This window comes from Corvus cornix, chromosome 4 (assembly GCF_000738735.6).
Source record: "Corvus cornix cornix isolate S_Up_H32 chromosome 4, ASM73873v5, whole genome shotgun sequence".
Lineage (NCBI taxonomy): Eukaryota > Metazoa > Chordata > Aves > Passeriformes > Corvidae > Corvus > Corvus cornix.
The window spans coordinates 8,199,968-8,212,130 of NC_046334.1; positions in this window are offsets into that span (position 1 = coordinate 8,199,968).

Here is a 12,163-nt window from a genome sequence, read left to right on the forward strand (position 1 = left end):
TGCGCAGGGGGGAAGGAGTGAGCTGGCTAGCGTGCTACACAGCCGCACCCTAAGCGATCTCTTGCCAGGGACGCTTCAGGGGAAAACGCAGTGAACCCCCCTCCACCCGAACACCACACACGGCACATGACCAACTCCTTATAAGTGTCAAAGCACCTAAAAATTCAAGATTCACCCACCCAGTAATGTTTCCAAAACAACTTTCCCATCGTTTGCCCTTTTACAGTGTCTAAATAACTTTTAAAAGGGTCTAGTATTGATTATATCTGATGAGAAAAACAAACAAAAAAAGCCTGTATGAGCAAAAAATGGGGATGATGTAATTCCTGGGGAATTACTTTCCTTTTTATTATCCTTCCAAAAACCGAGGGTTTAGAGCTCTGGGTTCAGAGACAGGGACAGAGACTTAACACAGTGGTGAGAACATTCATCAGGTGTGTGAAAGGTCAAGGTTAATCTTCAGTGCTACGTTTGTCTGTGTGAAATGAAAGATTGTCAGGGCTAAGACTCTCCAACAACTTCACAGCCAAGTGCAGGAGAGAATGAAGTCCAGGCACCTTATCTGCTTTGTTCACAAATCTTGTTCTCCACCACCTACATCCTTGAATGATGGGTTGTTATGAACTACACTGGAGGAAGAAATATAGACATCTACCTACCCGTCTCAAAACTGGCACAAATCAGTCTATATACGTGTGAGACAAAGTGTGTATACATACAAAGTTATGTATATATTCAATTTGGTGCCAGTATCTTTGTTAAGAAAACGTCAGAAATTTCCAGCCTGCCCTGAATGACTTTCTGTCAAGCACCAGACTGATGTAAAAGGAATGGTATGTACAGCTGGGACTTTTGAATTTTAGTTTGCCTTTAACATTTAGCTAATGCCAATTAGTGTTCCATAGTTAATAGGAAAGAATCTGTGTTTAGAGGCTTGTAAGTCTTTTCTTTCTCAGCTCATTAAGACTGATGTAGTAAATAAGATCTAGTACTTTTCAAGATGTTTTCCAGCAGAATTAGGAATACAAAAACTACAATTTCTGTTTTTTTGAAAGACTGAAAATGAAATACAGCCAATTGAGAATTACGAGAAACAAAGAAAAGGCCTGATGACTTAGTATATTTATGCAATATTTGTTGTATAAATATTTATACAAAGGGAGAGGAAAATGTCCCAACATTTAAAAATATTAGTGATTCCTGGCAGGTCACCCTTCCAACCTCTGTTTATAACAGAAGAATACTTTAACTTGGCCCTAAATAGAAAAAGACTGCTTTCATGGGTGGCTTTGAAAAAAGCAAAAAGCAGAAAAGTTGTCCTTCAGTTCTCAGCCCTCATCTTAAGTCAACACAAGAGATTTTGTAGAGAACACCAAAAGATTTAAAGAGGAATTGGTGGCTCATAAGTATTGTTCAGCACAAAGCTGCAAATCAGCCTGTTTCTGAAGAGCAGATGGGCTATATTAAATAGGCTTATAGTTCTGTGCTGCCGGATTCACACAACTGAGCTCTGAAAACAAATCCTCCGGTATTTGATGAAATCCCTAAAGAAGGGCCATGAGGATACCCTCCCTACCTTGCTTCCCTGCCTTCACATTGCTTTTTGATGATCAGACCCTGAAAAATGCTGAACTGGGGTCTAACATTTTAAAACAGGCTTTGCATACTGAAGTTCATGAAACTTAATCTGGTGGTATCTGCTGTCAGGAATTCAGGTCAGGTTCCATGACTATGAGGACAAACAGCAAGTAGCCTCTCTGAAAGTACTGCTGCTTTAGTTTTGACAATCACATACTTTGAAAAACCAAGAAATTGGTAAACTGTGCAGCCTGAAATTTCCTGCAGAAAAGAAAGCGTCTCCAGAAAATTGCAAGGACGCTTGAAAAACAGTTCATTTCAGGAGAGTTCTTCAAGTGAAACTGAGGCCAGCTCCAACCACCATCTCTTATGGCCAACTTTAACCACCTATAATCTGGCTCTTTCTGTTGCCAATGGGGTGAGAGGTGGTGAGGGATGGAAGGAGAGAGCAGGAGGGAGGGAGAGAGGAATCTGAAAAGCAGTTCTTTTAAGAGCAGGAAGTTAATGTCTACCCACTCTGAGAAACATCATACCTTCCTTAAAAGTAAGGAAAAATTCAGGGTGCCTTCAGTCAAGACTTTTCTAAGTTTCTTGTGGAATTTGATGTCTTTAATTTCCTCATGCATTTAACTCCTCTGAGTATACTTCATGCATGAAAGGTTGCCTACTTATGAAGTTCATTTCAAGTGAAAATTGGAATTTTTGCAGAATAAAATGAAAAATTAGTGAACTTAATGTAATTTGTTGTATTTCCAAATTTATCACCCTAATTTTTTGCTTATTTTCTTGGAAAATTTGACTTTTTCTCTCCTACAGTCAGTTCTATAATAACATTTATAAACTTCTTAAAGAGCATTGAGAGTCACCTTAGCTAACCAAAAATATTTGTACTCTATTTGATTTTATTAATTCACAAGTTAAAAATACGTTATTTTTTTGTGTGCACAAAGTTCTACATTGCCAACACATTGAAACATAAATGTGAATTGTATTATAAGCTGCCCCAATTAATGGATAAACGTCTCTTCCACAGAACCTTTACTAATTGCCAAAGATGAGAAGAAAATATGCTACTGAAAAAATCAGTGAGGTGGAACTCAGATTTCAGATAGCTTATCAGAATAAGACCATTTTTTAAATGCTTCACTTTTGTTATGTACCTTTTGGTTGTCTAGTTGAACAGCAGCTATTTTCAAAATTCATTTAAATATTATAAAACTAGTGTTTCAAGATGCATTTAAATATTTAATCACGATTTCAACTGATTTACCATTACACTGTTAGAGATTGTTTTCTCCTTGTGACCAAGTACACATATTGATTTCAGATTATTTAGTTATGAATTCTTTCTGTCACCTGGAAGAGGGAGGAAAACAGGACCACTGAAGGTGTTTTTGTTTTGTTTGTTTTTTTGCTGCCACTTACAATCACTGCCAAAAGCAGTCCCTGCTGCCTGTAATAGCTGATACTTCACATGTCAAAAATTTACCAAGTCCCAAGCCTTCAGCTGAGTGTCCATTCCAGTGCTCATCTGAGCCTGCCACAGTGTTTGCACTGCACAAATCTATTTACTCAGGGGAAATGGTTTCTGAGCATAGCAGTAATGGTCCAGAAGCAAGATGTTTGTTTGAATTTATTGTGTTTTGGAATTTACTGTAAGTGTAGAATGTTTATGTGACTGTGTTATCATTTAAAATAGGTAATCATGCTGCTATAAAACTGCCTTGTGTAGATGCACACCTCTACTTCTCCATATGTGGGCACTTGTTATTTTTCCCATGTAGGGGAGTGTGTGCAGGCATGCATGCAGAATGCATATTTTTAATATACATATTATATACGTATATATGTACATACATATGCGCTCCTCTATTTTAACTCTAGCAGCCTTTGCCTCTCTCTTTTTACCATGTCACTATCCAGCAAATGTTTTTGGTTTGGTTATCTGGCGCCAGATTAGGTTTCTGTTAATAATTTAGTGAAGCCAAGTAAGGAAGGAGACAAATGTAACTCTGAGAAGCACTGAGCATCTTCTTGTAAATTCATATCCCAATTTCTTTTCTCAGTAGAAGCTCTATTGTACTTCAGCAACATCAAAACCTCCTTTAATGCCTTCTTTTACCTCATGGGTGGGGTGAAAAACCTGTGAAGTAATGTTTATTCCCAAGCTCAAATTATTTTTATCGACAACAGTGCATTTCTAGGGAACTCTGACTGAACTTAAATGTGTATCCTTTCAAATTTTTTTTTCTGAGAGTTTTAAGCACTCCTCCAAAATTGTTAGGTACTGCAGGTGATGGAGTCGTATAACACCATTGACTGCAATGGAGTTCCTGTGAGGATCAATGTGGTGTGCTTGTTGCTTTTTTTTTCTGTGTCTTTAAATACTGTTACCCTTTATTAATTTGATTGGTATTGAATGATTACTAGGTTTCGACTCTGTATTTTCTTGATAAAATAAATACTGGAAGTTCATGAGGGATTGTTTTTATTCCTTTCATATCATTTAAAAATGTTATGAAAGTAGTTCAGAAAGACAGCTGGCCTGATAGCCAGAAGATGTAAAGGAAACAAAAAATTGTCAGACTGGGGAATGCACAAGTATACACTCGTATGTTGCACATACAGCCTGTGTGGCAAACTTCTCTATGGGCAAAACAGAATCTTATCTTCTGTGGAAAGCAGAGGTACATCCTCCAAATGTTAGCCTAGAAATCTTTTCCAGTTGCTAAGTGTAGTTTAAAGCTGCAAGCCTTAAAGTCTTTCACTAGCATGCAGCCCACATGAGTTTACATTCTTGTGCCCTACATACTTGTCTATGCATTTCTCAGTTTTCTCTGCTTACTTTTAAAATAATGAATCCATCCTCAACCTAGTCACATGTGGGTTTTTTTCCTTTTCCTTTTAGAGAATATCTCCCTTACTCATTTTCAGGTTTGGAGTGCGTGTGTCCTTCATTGCTCTCTTGTCTGGGCTTATTGATTTATATGGAGACGGTTTGTATCCACGGTGTCGGAGGTTAAAGTATGTTATGAAAACGAACATCAGCCACATCTTTATTCCCTTAAAAGGGTATGCAAGGCCTCGATGTTCACCAACAGAAGACTATAGCATGCTCTAATGATTTTGGCAGACAAAGTGAATGAACATTTATGACCCTCTTGTTACAGGAACCCCTCAATGTCCTGGCATAGGAAGCCATCATGTTCTAAATTAACCAAGTCAGTCACTGAAGACAGGAAAAAATAGAACAATTTTTTCTAGAAAAAAAGAAAAAGGGATTTAGCTTTATTTCTATTTTAATTTAAAAAAATGAAAGTGTGTATGTATTGTTCAGGCTTCCTTTCTTAGAAGTTACCTTTTCCTTTATTTTGCTAACACCTCATGAGGCTATAAATGTGATCTATTGGAGCTGACCTAGAATATAATCTGCTATTGAGTTGTGTGTTTATCAAGGCCAGGTAATTATTTTCTTAAATGTTTCTGACAAAACATTTCTGAATTGCAAATAAAACCAAATGACAAGCAGATATGTAGGAATTGGCTATCGTAAAAATCCAGTCTGTATTCCTAAATCTCAAGGGTTTCAGCTGTTCAACCCTAATGCAACACTAAAGTCTGTTAGACATGAGCAGCAAGTAATATGATAAAGAAAGTGAGAAAAATACGTAGAAATGGCTGGCATTTTTCTGGATCAGAGTGCAATTCACATTGCTTGGTCACAGATAAGTTATGCATCTGCTACTATATGACATAAGTTATCAAGCAGAGACTGTAATTTGCCACTGGGTTTTATTGACCAGAATATAGGGGAGTTATTCCATGTTAAAGATTTGACTACATAATTCCCTTAAGGTTTATGTGCACATGTATTTTTGAATGAATACAGAATCACAGACTGTAAGGTTGGAACAGACTACAGTAGGCATCTGGTCCAACCTCTCTGCTCAAGAGGGGTCGTCCTAGAGAGCACTGTACAGGATTGTGTCCAGATGGTTCTGGAATATCTCCAGTGAGGGAGAATCCACACCCACTCTGGGCAATCTGCTCCAGAGCGTGACCACATGCCCAGTAAAGAAGTTCTTCCTCATATTCAGGTGGAATATGAGTTTCTGCCTGTTGCCTCTTGTCATATTGCCCGGCACCACTGAGCAGAGCCTGGTCCATCTTCTTGGCACCTTCCTTTCAGTCACTGATAGACATTGGTGAGGTCCATTCACAGCTGTCTCTCCTTGAGGCTGAACAGATCCAACTTCCTCAGCTTTTCTTCATAAGAGGGATGCTCCAGCCTCTTACTCATCTTTATTGCCCTCCACTGGAGCCACTCCAGGAGCTCCATGTATCTCTTGTAGTGAGGAGACCAGAACAGGACACAGCCCTCCAGAAGCAGCCTCAGTAGGGATGAGTAGAGGGACAGGATCACCTCCGTCAACCTTCTGCCAATGCTCTTCTTAATGCACTGCTGCAGAGGTGCTTGCATACTGTTATTCTTAAGAAATTTTGCAGTTCATAGTTAAGAAAATTACCTGTTATGATCCCTACTGTATTGCTAAAGCTGATGGCTAAAAATTCTATCACAGGATCAAAAGTTCAGGTGCAAATCAGTAGATAAGAGTTCAAATAGGGAACTTGAAGAGAAAAGTCTTTAACTTTTTTGAGTGCTATCTTCCAAGACAAAAAAGTAAAATGTTTGAAAAGGAAGCACAAAACATTTTGAGAGAAGTACAGTTAATTTGTTGTGAGGGTTCAGCATTGCATATTCGGAATTAAGGGAAAGAATTCAGAACAGATGATGAAACATTTCAATCTCCATCCTAATATATGAATGCTTTCTCTTGAGTTTATTCCAGATAGCATATTGGAAAGATGTTGTGCATTCAAAACATACATAATACTGTATGCATGCAGAGAACATCTTAATTTTGGGTCCTGTTCTCAAGGACTAACATAATCTGTTTTTGGAAGACAATCGTTAAAATGTCTGCATTCTCTAGTTTTATACCTATATGGACAGACATAATGTACAAGGAGAGTATGGAGTGCGACTTACCTATTTTGGATGAAGACAGTGTAAAAAATTATTGTGTTAAGAATACACAGGTATTCACACAATTTGAAAAAATACACTAACATTCTCTTCTACTTATGTAGAAAATACACTAATATTCTTCTACTTAAGTCCAGCAATGACTAACTCTGGTTTAGGTTAGTTATGTGGACTGGTAGCAACAGTCTCCTTTGTCAGTTGTTCAAATAATAAGTGTTAAATATTAGTGAAGTATCACAAATTTCAAATTTTAGAAAAGGTATGATGAAATGGCTTTGGGTTTGTTTGGTTTGGTTTTTTTTCCCCAGACGTGATTATAACCAAACAGAGGGTGTCTGGTCCTTGGTACTTGCAATTTGACTGCGTGTTGAGGAACAGCTGAAGGTAACAAACCCCTTGTTTTAATAACAAGGAGAAAGTTTAATGAATAGACACCACAGCTGGTTTTAGGTACAGGGGATGTCTAGGCCATGTCACAGTGATGCCTCAGAGTTGAACGGTGGCTTTGTGACTCTGAATCTAATATTGCCATTTAGGTACAAAGTGTTCCAAGCACTGAAGTCAGAAGGTGTCTATATTTCTTCAGTATGTAGAAGGATGGGCAGAATGGATGTGTCTAACACACATATTCCACATTGTATTCAAGGATGTGGTAATTACAAGCATGCATGGTGCCTATGTAAATGTGCAAATGAAATATGTCATAAATAAAAGCATACTTTCATTAGTTAGTTGCTTTTGTGTTGTGAAATCTATTTGCTTTCAAGCCTTTCTAGTAATAATTATAGCTTTCTACAGTTTCCAAAGAAAAATAGTATTTTCTACAAGATTTAAAATGCTTATTGAGGGCAGGATTTCAATAATGAGTAAGTAAATAAGAAACAATTACATAGTTAACTTCTTACTGTTGTATGACAAATTTGAAAAGTTGTCCAACAGCATGTAAGTCAAGGGCATGAAAATGTACTTAAGTGTATGCTGTGATCTGTAATATTTTGAAGGGATATTTATATACAGAATTCAGTGTTCTACTTAAGAGTTTTACTTGTCAATTTACAAGTGGTTTTTTTCTTTTCTCTCATGCTTTAAGGAGTTATAAGCTAATATTAATTTACCATAAAATATTGCCCCAGTTTGGTGTTTGTTGGCACTCCCTCTTATTATTTGTCTCATTGCTAAAGAGGTAACTGTGTAAAAAAAAAAGGTCTTACCTAGTAGATCTATGTCTCCTCACTCACAGCTGCCTCCTACAAAGGTTCCCCAGTCACTACTGGTAATTAAAACAACTAATACATAAAAAGAAGCAAAACAAAAGCAGTGTCGTAGGTGGGATTTTACTGCAGTGTGTGGAATCTGTTGCTCAGACGTGCCGGCAACAGAAAACCTTTGCATGTCTCCGTGAAAGAGTGAATACTCTGTTGTTTCTTAGTCTGTATAATGTGAACTGCAATAGCAGTCTCTCCAATCCACCTAGGACCTGAACATGTGTATTTTTTTTACTCAGCAAGGGCAGAAGAAGTCTCCATATGAACTTTTTCTTAAGGTTGTAGTAAAGTCTTTTAACTAGCCTTTATCAATCTACTAAAGTAGAACTTGCCTGTCATGTTTATATGCAAAGTGTACAAGAATAAATGTGACCTTACATACTGTTGAAATTTCAGTATTTAAATATTTACTTTGACTTGCAAAAGAAGCTCTTTCTTGCTCACACATGCAGTCTGTGGGGGTTGCTGTTTGCAGGTGGCCCCCTGGGACTCTGGCATCAGTCAGGCGAACCTCTTCCTTTCTTTCCTTTCCTTCCTTTCTTTCCTTTCCTTCCTTTCCTTCCTTTCCTTCCTCTACACCTGTCGGAGAGGGTCCGGAGGAGGGCCACATAAATTATCAGAGGGATATGACATCTTTCCTATGAGGAAAGGCTGAGAGTTGGGATTGTTCAGCCTGGAAAAGAGAAGGCTCTGGGGAGACTTTATAGAACCTCCCAGTATCTAAAGGGCACCTATAAGAAAGATTGGGACAGATCTTTTAATAGGGCCTGTTGTGAGAGGACAAGGGGTAATGGTTATAAACCAAAAGAAAAGAGTGTAGGTTCAGACTAGATAAAAGGAAGATTTTTCTTTCAATGAGGATAGTGAACTACTGGAACAAGTTACCCACAGAGGTGGTAGATGCCATATCCATGGGGGACAGGATGGATGGGGCTCTGAGCCACCTGATCTAGTGGGAGATGTCCCTGCTAATGGTCCCTTCCAACCCAAACTGATACTATGGTTTTTTTTCGTGGAGTAGTGTGCCAACTTGGCTAACTTAGAGAAAGAAATGTTAATTATCATTAAGAAATTAAGAAAATTCCTCAAATAAAAAACCAAGTCTACCTGTTTTGAAGGTCCAATGTTACTCAGTCTTCCTGCCCTAAGAGCTTGTAAGGAGGCAGGGTGTACTCCTATTCCATACATACCCCTTTCTCTCTCAGTCAACAGTGCCAAAATTCCCACCCTTCACTCACACCTTAAAAAAGTAAATAAAAGCTCAGCAATGCTTCAAAAAATTAAGCAAACAAATACTAAGTTAAAGGGAAAAACACTGTAAAGCAAAAGAAAAAATATCCCTTTGGAGTGCTAATATGGTTTGCATTCAAAGAGGAAGTCATTTTTGATTAACAAGGAGGTAATGTTTCCCCACAAGGGTGGGTCGTAGATGATGAATAAATAATGCAATCAAATATTAAATTAACTTTATTTTAAAAAGTGATTTGCATGTTAAAAGCTTATTGATGTAGTATTTTGTTTACTGTTATTGTTCTGAGGCAGTTTTGTAACAAATAGAGACAGGGAGAGGTAATAGCATTCCGTCTTTCAACACAAATGCATTTATATTGATTACTTCTTTTTCTAACAAATTTGTGAGCTTTTCCACCTCTCTGCATCAGAATTTCTTTGGGAACATTTTTTTCTTATCATAATTGATTGTTTTTGAGCGGATGGTGTAAAAGAAATTTTTGTTCTCCATTTCTCTTTATTGCTTTGTATCACACCAAAGAGAAGTAATAACATCCAGTTTCCTGACACAGTTAGGTCAGGAGGGAAGGGTCACACCATGCCAAAGGGGAGGAGTGGCCAAAGGACATGGGCTGCACTTACCTTGTCCAGTACAGTGCTCCCCTGGGGCTTGGATTAATTACAGTGGCCTATCGATGGGGCCAAGGCTGGGGCAAAGGATCAGTGAGATATAAATGGCCCTGCTCTCTGTTGCAGACAGTATTTAGCCTTGCGGCTTTCCACTGAGAGAATGGGAATTCAGTGTATTTTGGTAATACAGTTAGCCTTGGTTTTCCCTAATCTTCTGTGAAACTGATTCTGTAACAGGTTTCTAGCAGAAACAGGAAGAGGGATCTTGTATTTCTATTTTGCTTTTCATTGTGCAGCATGGCACTGTTGTAGGATCCTTCTGTGATTTAACTGTAACACTTTCACTATATTTTACAGTTGCATAACTTCATGTAGTATGTCTCCTGAGGACTATATTTCATGACCCTATGTGCCACCAGGAAGGCTTTATTAATGAAACTTTGAGAAGATATAAAATGGTTCTTCTCCAAAGGAGCTCGTTGCTTCTGATTAACATTGAATATATTTGATGGAAGTGTTTCTCTAGCTGACTTGTGTAGTAAATTAAAGATTGAGGTTGCAGGCCCAACAATAATTGAATTTATTTACTAGCTTGTGTTTCTGTTTATGAAGGTGAGTTGATGGGTTTCCATTACAACCTGTTTGTGTAGCAATATAGCACACCTGCTTTGCAGAAGACAGTATCATAAAGCACTCACTTGAATTGTCTTGTCATTTGCTGCAGAGGTCATTGTATCCTGTGCTCTATAAATATAAGAGCCAGAGTGTATGATAAATCTGTTTTAAATACAACATTTAACTCTGGCAGTCATGATAGATATGTTACGGATCAGGATATAACCCCAATTTTTGTTGAAATGTTGAACAATTTTAAATTATCCATAAATTAATAAATTTGAAGCTGGCAGATGTAATAAACATATCTCACTATTTAGAGATATTTAAAGTCCTTTATGCTCACAGAAAGTTAGACATACATTGTACTTCAGACATCAGTGAAATCTTCAATATTATACTGTGCAGTGGCAAACTGGAAGAGATTGTATAAACACTTCAAAATGGGAGGCTTTGTAACTGTAATGTAACTCCTACAAGAAATAAAATGCCTAGCAGTGGAAGAAATTTGTGGTATGGTATTTTAAAATGGAAATATTTGATGTGATTTCCTTGGAATTGTTGCCAAAGCGATGGTGATGTGCAACAGCTGAAAAATAAGAAGAGGGCTGACACGGTTCTGAAGGTATTGGGGAAAATCCTCAGTCCCATTAGGTGAATTTGAATAGACGAGGAAAGCATGTTTGATTTTTTTTTGAGTGATTTTTGTGATGCCCTTATTTCGAACATGAGCATTTCCACCTTGCAACTAAGACATCAACACTGCCTGATTTTTCATGGCCAAAGTCATTGCCAGTGACATCTGTGAGGTGGATGTACATTTCCTCATCTTTGCATATTCTTCAAGGTAACTCTGAAGAATCCATGCTTCCGTCTGGTTTGGCACTAAAATGTAAGCTCCAGGAATAGAACAGCTATAGTGCAATGATGCCATTTCAAGGTGCTGAAAAAAGGATAGAAAAGGCATGCCTTGGAGGGTAAAAGTCCCATGCATGGGGCTGAGAGCCAACAGATTACTCCATTTGTGGCTGAAACATTGCTAAAGACTATTTTCCTCCTGCAAAAATGAAGTGTTGGTTGTTGGGGTGGCTCAGCCCACTCATGAGCTGAAATCGTTAAATGCCACTCAAGCCAGGGCCATCCATTGGGTGGATTTCCCCGCCCAGGACAGTGGGTCGGAGGGTGGATCATGGGACAGCTCGGAGGTCTAAGCCGCATCCCCCTGGGTGGTTCCCGGGCCCAAGTTACCTCCCCCTGTTCTGGAAAGTTCTCTTTTGCTCGGTTGTTCATTGGTTCTCTGTTATGACTCCTGCCTCCCTGTCTCCCTTATTGGTTCTTGTTAAATTTTATCCTCCCCCTTGGCTGTACCCCATTGGCTGCTTCCCTTTTCCCTGCCTTGTTCCACCCCCCTATAAAAGGGCATGCACAACCCTCCTCGGGGCCCTTCTGGTCCCTGGACTCTCCAGCAATCAACCTGTTGGAACCCACACCAGAGGCCCCTCTCTGATCCTTTACCTCTGGGTTGACACAAGCCCAGACATCGGCTGCCTGTTGTGCCTCCTCTGAGGAGGAAGCAGCACGCGCATCCAGCTTGCGCCCTGCCTTTCCACCGAAGGGGTTCCTTTAGGATGTCATGGAGGTGACACTGCATTTCCTCTGACCGAGGGCACGCCAGAGCTCGACCTATCGAGCCAGCCTGCGTCGGTGGGTGACAGAACCTGCAAACTGACTTCCCCGGGCAAAGGGAGGGAAAAACACTGTGAAATCTCAACCAGAGCAAAGAGGTCTTGATAAGCAC